Genomic DNA, 14,629 nt, shown 5'->3' with positions numbered 1-14,629 from the left:
ATGCCAATTAAAGATCTAGTGTTGTCTCTATTGGATTTCTTATTTTCAATTTTTAGATTAGACCATAGAGAGTAAGCTTCATGATCTATGCAGGGTTGTGATGGTGTTTGATATACCAGGGAATCCAAGCTCACTGTCACAGGGATCCTAGCTTTCTACAAATCTTCAATATGTCACAGGACTCAATGTAAATATGAAAAGACTGATCATAGGAATATTCCCATCAACATAATTCATGCTTCGACCATGGCACAATCAGTGGATTAGTGGACCAAGAAACTCGTCCCTTGATCAATGCATGACCAAGTAATTTGATTATTATGTCTGCATTACAAAACCATGTATTTTTATTCTTTTGGCTTCGGTGCATGTAGGAGTTCCTTCTACAACTCAAGATTTCTTTAATCGAGATTCTCAGAAAAGAACTTCAATTGTTCTTGAACAGAGGCCACTAACCAAATGAATAAACATAGAAAAAAATATCACTTCAGACTAGAAATACTCCAAATTGTTTGGTGTATAGAGGCCAAGTGGTTTTGTACAACACAAATGCCTAGCACTTCGCCTTTTCTTATGAAGCTCCAGACCGCAGATCTGATCCTTAGTGGGTCGCAGATATGAACGGCAAAGAGACACAAATATGCATGTGAAAAGTTATAACCGCCATAAAAAAAAAAAAAAAAAAAAAAAAAAAAAAAAAAAAAAAAAAACTTACTCAACAAATATCGTTAGTAGGAGTTAGCTACTGAGTGGTGTGTCACTGTCACTGCAAAAATTTAGTGAAACCCCTAGAAGCAAAACACATGTGACAGATAAGAGCCCATCCAATATAAAAATATTTTGGACAATCCTCGCAGAAAACATATTTGTCACTTCCTCCTGGAAACCCTAATTTTTCCTAGTGGTTACTTGATTGGCCACCAAACCTGACCATCAAATCTCGCTTTCTTTAGAATATTTGGATCATAAATAGAAACACCACAGGAAGCATATTCGTTACTGGATTTCCATGGAATGTTTACCTTAGCACAAAATGACTGTGAATCTGTAAAACGCTTCGTTGTATAATCACAGTGGCCTCAGTTTGTCGTAGATCACTTCAGAATGGGCAAGCTCTGTCATAGAATTACTCCAGGCACCAAATAATAAGATGACTCATAGTATCTTCACCGAAATTTGGTACCACGAGATCTTGATCTGGATAGAATATCTCCAAGAACTCGTATGCACCATATCTCAGTGAGATGATTGCCTCTAATGAATTAGACAAGAATTAGATCTGCAACTTGAAAGAAAAAGTTCAGACTCTTGCTTGGGCTTGTCCTCACTAGCTCTGATACCATGTTAAATTTATCACATGTTTTTTTTATTAGGATAGATTCTTCACAGTTCCATATTAGCCCATTTCTTAATTCAACTATCATATTAACACTTTCTGAAGAGAGAACATAATAGATGATGAAGACAAGCCAAGACAAGAGAACACAATAATATGGCACAAGCCAGGGAAAAATCCCCCAAGACGGGGAAAACCCTTGATCAAATATTCTTATTATTAATGTCAATTGTTTAGCAAAGAGAGAGAGTGTACAATAGAACAAAGTGAAACAGACTTGCCAATTTGAAATTCCAACCTTAGACAAGAAAGTGGCTCAATGTCTGCAACTCCAAGACTATGTCAAGATAGGTTGCTCGTCATTTGGTTAGGGCTGCATATTATATGTTGTTGTCTCACTCAATTAACCCAACATACATCCATTCCACTACAATTGACCTAGGCACATAAGGAGATTCCTTTCGCTGGCACTTGGGGCTGACTTAGATCCAACATAAGCTGCTTTTGGTTCTTTGGACTAGTATCTGCGATCCTTGCTGAGACAATAGATCAGGAGAGTGGTCTTAAAAGATAAGAGATTCTTTCTTAGGATGATCACAAACTGTCCCACAAATCATTACACAATTCAGCCTCATGTTCTGGTCGTTGATTTTATCCTGCAAATATAAGAGTATTCCCTTCAGTCCAACGACTGTCTCTCATGAGTATCTCGGCCCGTGACAAGAAAGAAAGCCCAAAACATAAACCCTTTTGACGTCCTTCTGAACTCGATTGCCTCAGACTTGATTTTAGACATTTGATGATGTAAATGAAGATGGAGGATGCCTCTATATATATGACAATTTTTCCTTATGAAGGTGAAACCGACCTTGACATTTGGAGGCAAATTTGAATTTCAAATTTTCAATTTTCCCGCTTTAATAAAGTCATGACTTGTAGGATTTCTTTTAAATAAATAAATATTTTCCCTTATCCAAATTTGGTGTTCTATAGGTCGATTTTGGTCCTCTCGAAAAGAGGAATTCAATGCCACAATTATCTTCCTCAAAGGACTTGTCCAAAGTGGGATTTGGCCCTAGTTTCCAATTTTAACAAAGTCAGATGCCAAATTTGTTCCATTTTAATTGATACACATGACAAAAAGGGACATGTGACACATCTCCTCCACATGGGGTGTGTTAGTGTCAGTCTTTCCAGCCTTCCTCCATGATCAAATATGCTCTTACAAAGTGGTTTCAGAGTGTTAAGGTCAAATTTTGTCATTTCAAAGAGTTTTCAAGCAAAATTTGGTCACTAGGCATTAGGTCTAGGGTTTGCTTTCACTTCTTCTAAAGTTGTCCAAATGGCGGTCTATGTCATCATTTAGCTGAGTCTATCATCATTCATAGGGTTTTCATTATCATGTCAGTGTCTAATGAGTCATTTTACGTCTTGTTCATGCTTCAGTTGCGCCCAGGCAAGGTCATTTCCCTCTCCTAGGGTTTTGAAGCCAATTTCTCTTGGATGGTCAAATCATCAGCAAAACTTGTTTCCTGGTGTTCATACACCTTCCCCTATCCTTCATGTACCTTATCAAACACTTCCCATCTCTTAGATCCGCCAAATTCCTCATTTTTGCACAAACCCTAGTTTCTAGCTACAACTTGGCAAGTTTCTAGGTTTGGCCTGTGATTTGCCCTTTTGGACCCCTTCCCCTCACTCAATCTCTGAGATTCCACTTTCCCCTGCTTCCTAACATCCCTCCCCACTCCCAAAAATTTCCCCAAGAATTTAGAAGCCCCCTATCCCCTTCATGTCGCTTCATTTCGACAAAATCCCTTGTTCCTCACATCGGGATACGTTGCACTCAAATGATGTTTCAGAGCAATCAGAGATGAATTTTGGAAAACTGAGAGAGGTTTTTGTCCATAACATGCCAAAGAAGAAAAACCTCTTTCACTTTTTGCACAGGTGTCATGGTTTTAGATAAATGTCAAAATTACAATCGCCGGATCCAAGGTGGTTGGCCAAAGCACAAAAACGGAAGAAAAGGCCCGATCCCCTCCGTATCTTGGCCGATGCTTCTCTCACTCACCATGATACTCATTAGCCTCCTCCTAGCAGCAAACCCAAGAAATTTTGAGAGTTTTGAAGCATTTTTAGCATTTTTGGGAATTTTACAGGTTTTGGCCATTTGACAGGTCTCACCCCGCGCGCGACCCTACATGGGGGCAACTCAGAACGGGGAAAACTTTGCATTTTTGGAATTTTCATGCAAAAATACACTTGCCTATGGATGGGTTTCAGATTTTATGGAGATTTGGGCTTCAAAAGCTCAAAATACATGCAAATTTTGACTTTCTGCCCCTATTTTGAGTTGCAGAAAGCTGTCTTGGGAGAAATGACTTTTGAGGGGTCAAAACAACTCCGAATTCAAAAATTCTAGTGGGGTTGGAAAGTAGACTCGCAGACCTTTCCAACGAGCTATTTTGCACCTGATTTGGACACTAGTAAGGCCCTCAAACAGAGCTGTGAATGTGCGCGACCTGTCAAAATGATGTGCGCGACCTGTCAGGGAAATTTGCCTGTTTTGACCAGTTCGGCCAGCAAAACACTGTTTTCATCTTGGTTGACTTTTGAGGCATGTAAATGATGGATTTTTGTGTAATTTTCATGGCACTTAGATACTTTTACTCTCCTTCATCACTTCTAGAAGATTCTTTGATGTAAATGGTAAATATTTAATGCATGGATAGGTTTCCTAAGTTTTAGAGGCAAGTTGTTTTGACTGCCTATTATCTAGTGCTCAGTTTAGAATTAGTTGAAACAGCTCCTAGGAAGCTGAGCTCGACCCCTAGAGGTGGGGAAAGAGGTTAGATCATCTATATTATGCCTTCTCTTGCTCATTTTCATGGTTGGACTCTTGAGGGAGAAGCTCCTATTGTATATTTTACTTGTATCTCTGCAATTTGAGGAAAAGGAAGACCAGGGTTTTGCAGACATCATTGGGATTCTTGTGGACTCTTGTGTTGATGGTGTGTTCTCTTATTGTAATTGTAAGTGTGTTTATGTGTTCCATCTCTTTCTTTACTGCAGCTTATTAAACAAATGAAGTGATAAAGTTTGAATTCATGCTTGCCATGCTCAGCTTTCAAATTTGTTTAATGTTTATGTTTTCCACTGTCTAGAGAGGATTCAAAGTCATTGTTTGCCCTCTTTAGCCTCTCTTCTTTCCTCCTTGATCATCCATCTCAGCTAAAGGCATCAGCACAAACTCCTACCTTGCCCCAAAGACCCACCTGCAAAAACTGAGCTCAATCCCCGCACCCTGAATTGCACTCCCTCCAATTGCCACCAAAAACCTCAAAAAACTTTAAATCAATCCTCCTTATCAGTTTACTAGCCTAATATCTGTGTTACCTTGATTGGTCATCTCTTCCATTGAAAATTTAACGAGATTGACCGGAGAGAGCCTTCTCATACCCCGTAGGGCTAGCTACGAGGTGAAATGGTTTGATGTAGCTTTGAGATTTGCCTTCTCAGCCTGAGGTGAAATTTCAAACGCTAACATACTGGCGACCATACTGGGGAGAACATCAATCTTTGTTCATTGAATGTGTTATTTCATAAGTCTTAGACGGAGCCTGAAGTTACGCCAGGTAGCCTTCGAAAACGCTCTTGTTTTACATCAGCGCAAGTAGATAAACGCTGCTTCAGTCTATCTCCGTGGGATTTGTGAAAATAGCGCTTCATTGACACTTTACCCCAGTACATGTATCAAGTTCAGATCTAATTGTTGATAGTGGACAACGATCAGGCACTTGACAGGCTGAAATCATTCACTTGGCGACTCCTTCACTGAAAACTCCAGAGATCAATGCTTCATGGTGACTTCACTGCAGATAGATCAGTAGCTGTGAGCTTTTCAAGATGGATCAGATTGCAAGAAGATATGCTCCCTTGAGTCGAGATCACATCCCTGGCTTTCCAAACAAAATTCCAAAGGTAGATTGGTCAAGGAATTTGCCTACATTTAATGATGATGGTAAGAAGGATGCTGCTCTTCATCTAGTTAGATTTCATATGCATATTCGCAAGTTGAAGGTGTATTTTCCTGAAGATTGCTTAATGAAAATATTCCTGGCCACTCTGGAAGGTAAAGCTCAATCATGGTATGAAAGTTTGCCGCTTGCTTGTATTTACTGTTTAAAGGATTTTCATGCTATGTTCATTGAACGATATAAGGACTCTTATCCATCATTAAATCTAGTTCAAGACTGTTGCCAGCATGCATATAGTTTTATTGAAAGCCTTGAGAAGTTTTATGAAGATGATAATTTCATGGATGTCGAGATCATGGAGGCTTTGTATGAGAATCCATTTCAGCAACATGATGAGAAACTAGTGGATACTCATCAAGATGATCAGGACATTTTGCAGCAGAATCAAGATCAGCAGGCTGAAGATGGTCATATGGCTGAAAATGATGAAAGAGAGGGTTCTATTACAGATCTGCCCACAGAAGACAGCAGCATGCAACCCATCAAAGAGAGCTCTACTGTTGAGATCATAGACAAAGTTTTGGATTCAGATGTTCATGAACAACAAGGTGATACTTTTGTGCAAGTAAGTGATGAATCTCCTTTCAATAGCTCAGTACTAAATGATAGTTTGAGTGCCCTGTCATATGAAGATAATCATTGTTTAAGCAGAAGGAAACAAAAGGCATTGTCTCCTTTGTCTGAAGAGGAGATAGATCAGCTCTTGAAAGGTCTTGTTACAGCCCAAGCTACAGCAGATTTGCAATGCACACATAGTCAGGAAAATGTTGGGGAAACTTCTTCCTCTGTTGAAGAAGATGATTGTCTTGTAGATCAGCAAACAGATAATGTTTTCCTTCACAAAGATGATAATCCGGCTGTCATATCATATGAAGATCACCTACCATATTGTCAGACTACCGAAGATCAGAACATACAGGATTACCTTTCAGATTCTTCATATGTTTCATGTGCTGAAATGTTTTTCCAAGAAGAGATCTGCTCATCTACTTGTTCAGAGTTTTTTGAAACCCATGAGCATACTTTTACCGAAGCACATGATGAAGGTAGATCAGATTTTGAAGCAAAGGAAACCTTGTTCTTTCAGCAGGAGGTGGCAGTGGCAAATCTTCATGTTTTTCACGATCCTCTGGCAAGTTTGTTGCAGCCAGCAGTGATAGTGTTTATTGCAGTGTTCAGTGATGAAGGAGATCATGGTCAGCTATGGTTTTGGATGCCTAGTTACCAGCATCTATTGTTGATCATGAGATCTGATTGGGAGAATCATTCAAGAAGCCATCTTCTTGATTGGTTGCATTGGCATTATGATATAGTTTGATGATATATTGTTTTGTAAGAACCACAGGCGGTTATGTACTGCCATCAAGTTTTAAGTTTTCAGTTCAGGTCTTGAGTTAGTTTGTTAGAGTCAAGTTTTTTCGTCATTTCAATTTGTCATCGAGTCGGTTTGAGTCAAGCTTCAGTTAAGTTTCAGTCAGTTTTCAGTCAAGTTTTCATTCAATAAATATGTCAGAGTCTTGTGTTGTTTGTCAAATAATGACTCCATTGCCCAATGATGAGAAAGCACTGGTCTGCTCTCCCAGAGGTCTAAGGTTCTTGGTACCTCCAAGGAGCTACCATCCCCATTGGAGCCAATGTTAGTGTCAGTCTTTCCAGCCTTCCTCCAGTGATCAAATATGCTCTTACAAAGTGGTTTCAGAGTGTTAAGGTCAAATTTTGTCATTTCAAAGAGTTTTCAAGCAAAATTTGGTCACTAGGCATTAGGTCTAGGGTTTGCTTTCACTTCTTCTAAAGTTGTCCAAATGGCGGTCTATGTCATCATTTAGCTGAGTCTATCATCATTCATAGGGTTGTCATTATCATGTCAGTGTCTAATGAGTCATTTTACGTCTTGTTCATGCTTCAGTTGCGCCCAGGCAAGGTCATTTCCCTCTCCTAGGGTTTTGAAGCCAATTTCTCTTGGATGGTCAAATCATCGGCAAAACTTGTTTCCTGGTGTTCATACACCTTCCCCTATCCTTCATGTACCTTATCAAACACTTCCCATCTCTTAGATCCGCCAAATTCCTCATTTTTGCACAAACCCTAGTTTCTAGCTACAACCTGGCAAGTTTCTAGGTTTGGCCTGTGATTTGCCCTTTTGGACCCCTTCCCCTCACTCAATCTCTGAGATTCCACTTTCCCCTACTTCCTAACATCCCTCCCCACTCCCAAAAATTTCCCCAAGAATTTAGAAGCCCCCTATCCCTTTCATGTCGCTTCATTTCGACAAAATCCCTTGTTCCTCACATCGGGATACGTTGCACTCAAATGATGTTTCAGAGCAATCAGAGATGAATTTTGGAAAACTGAGAGAGGTTTTTGTCCATAACATGCCAAATAAGAAAAACGTCTTTCACTTTTTGCACAGGTGTCATGGTTTTAGAGAAATGTCAAAATTACAATCGCCGGATCCAAGGTGGTTGGCCAAAGCACAAAAACGGAAGAAAAGGCCCGATCCCCTCCGTATCTTGGCCGAGGCTTCTCTCACTCACCATGATACTCATTAGCCTCCTCCTAGCAGCAAACCCAAGAAATTTTGAGAGTTTTGAAGCATTTTTAGCATTTTTGGGAATTTTACAGGTTTTGGCCATTTGACGGGTCTCACCCCGCGCGCGACCCTACATGGGGGCAACTCAGAACGGGGAAAACTTTGCATTTTTGGAATTTTCATGCAAAAATACACTTGCCTATGGATGGGTTTCAGATTTTATGGAGATTTGGGCTTCCAAAAGCTCAAAATACATGCAAATTTTGACTTTCTGCCCCTATTTTGAGTTGCAGAAAGCTGTCTTGGGAGAAATGACTTTTGAGGGGTCAAAACAACTCCAAATTCAAAAATTCCGGTGGGGTTGGAAAGTATACTCGCAGACCTTTCCAACGAGCTATCTTTCACCTGATTTGGACACCGGTAAGGCCCTCAAACAGAGCTGTGAATGTGCGCGACCTGTCAGAATGATGTGCGCGACCTGTCAGGGAAATTTGCCTGTTTTGACCAGTTCGGCCAGCAAAACACTGTTTTCATCTTGGTTGACTTTTGAGGCATGTAAATGATGGATTTTTGTGTAATTTTCATGGCACTTAGATACTTTTACTCTCCTTCATCACTTCTAGAAGATTCTTTGATGTAAATGGTAAATATTTAATGCATGGATAGGTTTCCTAAGTTTTAGAGGCAAGTTGTTTTGACTGCCTATTATCTAGTGCTCAGTTTAGAATTAGTTGAAACAGCAACTAGGAAGCTGAGCTCGACCCCTAGAGGTGGGGAAAGAGGTTAGATCATCTATATTATGCCTTCTCTTGCTCATTTTCATGGTTGGACTCTTGAGGGAGAAGCTCCTATTGTATATTTTACTTGTATCTCTGCAATTTGAGGAAAAGGAAGACCAGGGTTTTGCAGACATCATTGGGATTCTTGTGGACTCTTGTGTTGATGGTGTGTTCTCTTATTGTAATTGTAAGTGTGTTTATGTGTTCCATCTCTTTCTTTACTGCAGCTTATTAAACAAATGAAGTGATAAAGTTTGAATTCATGCTTGCCATGCTCAGCTTTCAAATTTGTTTAATGTTTATGTTTTCCACTGTCTAGAGAGGATTCAAAGTCATTGTTTGCTCTCTTTAGCCTCTCTTCTTTCCTCCTTGATCATCCATCTCAGCTAAAGGCATCAGCACAAACTCCTACCTTGCCCCAAAGACCCACCTGCAAAAACTGAGCTCAATCCCCGCACCCTGAATTGCACTCCCTCCAATTGCCACCAAAAACCTCAAAAAACTTTAAATCAATCCTCCTTATCAGTTTACTAGCCTAATATCTGTGTTACCTTGATTGGTCATCTCTTCCCATTGAAAATTTAACGAGATTGACCGGAGAGAGCCTTCTCATACCCCGTAGGGCTAGCTACGAGGTGAAATGGTTTGATGTAGCTTTGAGATTTGCCTTCTCAGCCTGAGGTGAAATTTCAAACGCTAACAGGGTGTAGAGTGTACAACTCTGTGCAATGAAGGGAGAATGGAAAAGTGCATTGTGATTTTGGTTTTGTAGCCTTAACTGCATATGCAATCACAACCCCTACAACCCTAACCTAACAGGGTATCAAACTGAATGCTTCAACCCTTGTAAAGTTCAATTCAGATGATATAGAAGTTTGGAAGCATGCCATACTAATGCGGTGATCCATTTGCTCGCCCAATACTTTGTATTTATATTATTCTTTGATTTTAGTATAGATCTGAGAGTTTGAAATTACTAGACGGCAAAGATTTCTCAAGGTTTTAGCTTTCTTTTCCTTTCATGTGTATTATATATAAATTGTACTCACACGCGATTGTGTTTAATTTCATTTTGCTTGCAGTTTCGAACGCCCAAGGTGATTTACAAGAAATATGTAGGCCTCTTTTTCTCCATGTGTGTGGACATCACTGATAATAAACTAGATTATTTGGACAACATTCATTTATTTGTTGAGATATTGGACATAATGATATTTCCCATCTAGAAGGTAAAATGGCTTATGAAATTTGGATTAGTTATCCATTTTTTTTCTAAAGAATTTCTCTTTGTATTATGTTAAGTTATCATCTAATAAATTGAAATTTTGCAATAACGACGCTTGAAATTTTTGGCCATAAAGTGAATGCTTAGGCTAAATCTAAAGCATTAAAAATTTCACCTAGATTCTTATCCTGATGAACTTCCCGACCAGCTTGAAGATCTTGCTTCTAGTATCTATTGATTTTTACCTTCATTAGGCTGCTATTGAGGAATATAACAACATCCTTGACTCTACCATCATGTTTTATATCAGTGCATCATGTTGGAGAACTGAATTCTATTACAATACTAGATTAGAGATCTAGCTTGCTTTTTTGACATGGATATAGTCCTTTGTATCTATAACAAAGTCCTAGAGAACTACTATCAATTATTACTATTAGGGAATTAACATTGGAATCCATGACCACAAGCACTAAGAATCTAGTCCTCAATCATCAATGTGCTATATTATTTCCACTTGTGTCATCATTACCCGTCATACTGCATGAGGATTGTATGTGTGATTTTTATGAAACATTACAGGGATTTGCAGGATGATAAGTTTATGAGAAGTGATTACTTGGAGATGGTAATTCCATTAGGTTGCTTTAGTATTTTGGATTGGATGAGATTATTTTATCCCTTTTGGATCAATGGTAATGGCTTATCTGTTGGTTTTTTATTCTGGGTGGCATATCTATGGTTGATGGATTAGTATGCTATTGAATATTTCGTTATGGTGCTTAAATTTTCTTCATGTGACTATTCTTAGCATCATGATGTTGTTATTGGTAAGTTGCTTATTATGTTTAGAGAGTACTACACCTATGCTTGTGTATGATGGGTCTAATTCCCCAAGGGATTGGCTATGGTGGTGATGATAAATCATTGGTTGATTTATTAGGAGGGCACACTTCACATGTTATGTTGCTAATCATCACTTGAAACTTGGTGAGACCTAGGTGGGGTGATATTTGATCAGTTTGTTTGTTGAGGTTCCCTATAACTTATTGATATATTTCCTATGGTCATCACATGTTGGCAAGGATCCGATCACATTTGAGGAAAGTATTTGACACATTCCCCTTTGCTATCTTGATTTATTATTGGGGTTGTATTGGCACATGTGAAAATAACATATTATTATTCTGGTGAAGGCAGTGCCTTTTTATACCATGGTGGGCACATACTTTACAACTTGTACTATATCTTGCACATTATATGGTATAGTCCTACCCTTGTTTTGAGCTTCCCATACATATGGTTGGCCACACTCTTTATCCACGACACATTTGTTTACATAGAAACAATATCATATTCATTGGGGTTGTACATCACTATTTCATGGAGTCGTGGGTAAACATGCCTAGCCCATGAGTTGTGAAGGATACACTATTTATCACATGCTATGTTCACCTTTTAATATTATGGCGCTACCATTGTGATGTCATGGGTCCAAATGTTCACATATTGTCGTAGTGGTGGATTCATATAGTATGCTGTGGAGTTGTTTTTATTTCTTGGCACATGGATCCATCATGTGATAGTTGTTCATGTGAATGAAGCTATGTCTTTGAGTTGTGGCTTGACCTTTCCATTACTGAGCTCATGACCTTTAAGGAGGACGCGTGACACTTTAATTTAATGGAGTTGGATTTTTATTATGTTAACTCATTGAGCCTGCATAATGATTGATTAATCTGTCGCATGTATTGGGTGTATCACATGAATCTGCCTTGATTGGATCCATTGTTTGGTTGGAGTTTTGGGTCCTTCTTCACACTCAAGTGAGTTGCTATATTATTTTAGCATTATTGGCTTGTCTAATGGATTTGGTTATATAAGAACATTTTTGAATTTGTTTTTCTTGGATATTTTATTAATTATTCTAGGAGAAATATGTGGATCTCAACAACTTACAGTTATTTCTAGTAAGGAAGTTGTTGAGGGAGTTATTTTATTGTATTCCTTGGAGAACTAATTGATCTAAGAAAATGGTTACTTATTTATGTTGAGATGTTCTTGAAAGTTAAATATTAAGTTTCTAAGGTGTTCTTATCTATGGTGACATTTTATTTGCTTTGTTTATACAGGTTGTTTGGTCACCTACTAGCCACTATCGCCCAACTAAACAAAACTTGTTCGAGTTTCTTGCTTTTCCGAAAAAATGGCATTGATATTGCTGATGTTGAAGTATATGTCGTATAAATCTTTTATAGTCTAATTTATTTTATATTTTGGTGTTCATTTTATTTCATGCCTTATAATTTGAATTGTATCTTCTTTCATTTTCAGAGGAGGAATTCATTATTAATGGTTAAAAGCAAGAATTAAAGAAAGAGGAGAAAAGCAACATTGGAGCGACGAATGTAGAAAAAGAGAGAGAAGAGAATTGGTCTAGTGACACTCTTAACGCCAATATCCTGCATCAGATCCAAACTGATGGTCAAGTCTTCTAAATTTCGGAATTCACTTGCAATGCCTTGGAAACACAATGTTAATTTTTTGAAGTGATGAAACAATATTTCATGTGTAAATTGTAGTCCTACCAATATTGAGTTGGAAATTCATATTGTAATACTTGACATTTCATATAATATAATTTATGTGGTTGAAATTATTGATAGTTGTACTTGACATTATTTAGTATTGTCATTAACACATGTAACTTTGCATTTTCATATTAGATGAACATGTACATTGTATGACATTTTTTTAATTTAGTCGCAAAATCATACTAATTAATTTATGTTGATTGATAATGAACACAAAATTAATCTAAAACCACTAAATTAGTATTTTATATTGATTAAAGATGAGCACAAATAAAATGAATATACAACTACATTAGTCGTTTATAATGATTATTAATGCAAGTAAATGAAATGAATATAAACCACCAAATCAGTCGTTTATATAATGAATATGAAACTACAAAAAAAAGGATAAATGACTAAATCAGTGATTACAAATGACGACTAAATTTTGCATATATACGACTATTAATAGCCAATTTAAAGTATCTTATAACACGACTAAAACTTAGTCATATTTCTCTGGTCATTAATTGTTTTCAAATGATGATTAAAATTTGCATATATATGACTATTAGTAGCTAATTTATAGTGTCTTATAACGCGACCAATATTTTGGTCATATTTCTTTGGTCATTAATTGGTTTTATCAGGTGATCATATGGTAGTATATTTTGTTGTGTATTTTGGTCATTAATTATGACAATTAACGACAATTAATGACTAAATTAATGACCAAATTAATGACTAAATATAGCATTAGATGATCAATTTGAGACAACCAATTAATGACTAAATATAGCATTAGATGATCAATTTGAGACAACCAATTAATGACTAAGTTAAATACGACTAAAAGTTTGTTACATTATAAGATACTGTAAATTAGCCACTATTGGTCACCGACTGAAAAATAGTCATTTATATGCAAATTTTATTCATTTTTTTAGTAACTAATTAGCCATTTTGTACTAGTGAAGATCTCATACTTGACAAAAGAACCAGGACTTCAAAGAGAGGGGATGTTGAATACCTTAGAGTGGGACTCAAGAGACAAAAGCCTTCTCAAGCCAAATGGTTGTAGACCGAGAAGGTGAGGGAGCTATACCCTCACCTACTGAACAATCACTAGTACAAAATGAGAGATTAGTGACAACGTGACTAAAAAAGTTAGTCACCACAATAATTTCAATTGAATTACTACTAGAATTGAGCAATTTTGAGTGACCGAACTAAAAGTGACTAACTTAAACAACTAATTTAGTCTAGGGATCAAATATATGATTAGAATTAAGTGACTCAACTAAAAATGACTAACTTAAATGACTAATTTAGTCTATGACTAAAATATATGACTAGAGAATAAGTGACAAAATTAAAAATGATTAACGCTTTACTTGTAAGGACAAATTATCATATCTATACTTGTTCATGTTGGATTTGACATATCTAGGTAACATATCTATGCCATAGTAAACACTCTTAAGCTTCACATGAGTACATGAATGCATGAAGCACCTTGATATTTAAGCTCTTTAATAATTGTGAAAAGGGTTTACAAATCTGCATCATAATCAAATTTTGTTCTTGATACATTTACTTCTTACATTTTTTTAACACATTTGACATTTTAACCACACCCTTACACAAATCAATGCATGGGAACATGAAATGACTTGGTTCATAAGGATAACAATTCACTATTTTTAAGATTATCTTGACGGTTTACATGCTTTCCTTTTTATAGATGTATGATCAATCTCTAATTTTAAATGTCACATCTTAACCCACATTAACAAAATAGTGATCGAAGCCCAATAGTTCCATTATTGGTGCACTCTACACACAATTTAGACAATGCATGCAGTTCTTAAATATTTGATGTTAACATGATATGGAATTTCTTTTTGTTCAAGGGTGCTTTAAAAGTTACACTGGTCTCTAGTCTTAATGGCAATTTGTGACAAATACATAGTTTTTAATGTGTTCACACGCTAATTGTATTGCTCATGGTTTATTAGTTGTAATTACATACTTTAGAATGTTACAAATACATCATTTAGGTTACAATTCTACATTTACAAACTACCCAACTATAAATGGTGATAAATGGATGACATTTTAATGTTACAAATGTGTAAGTGGT

At 37.0% G+C, this 14,629-nt stretch overlaps 1 long non-coding RNA gene across 1 annotated transcript; it reads left to right on the top strand.

Annotated features, from left to right (window-relative positions):
* The first annotated feature begins 6,810 nt into the window (after positions 1-6,810).
* LOC149142155 (uncharacterized) lies at positions 6,811-12,471 on the top strand. Its single transcript, XR_016264597.1, has 2 exons — positions 6,811-12,142; positions 12,245-12,471. It is a non-coding gene; the product is annotated as an uncharacterized LOC149142155 (long non-coding RNA).
* The last annotated feature ends 2,158 nt before the right edge of the window (positions 12,472-14,629 follow it).

This window comes from Pinus tabuliformis, chromosome X, assembly GCF_031772625.1.
Source record: "Pinus tabuliformis cultivar Carrire ecotype Pingquan chromosome X, CPIR1, whole genome shotgun sequence".
Taxonomy (NCBI): domain Eukaryota; kingdom Viridiplantae; phylum Streptophyta; class Pinopsida; order Pinales; family Pinaceae; genus Pinus; species Pinus tabuliformis.
Note: the sequence above shows the minus strand (reverse complement) of the source record. Positions and strands in the feature narration are given on the sequence as shown.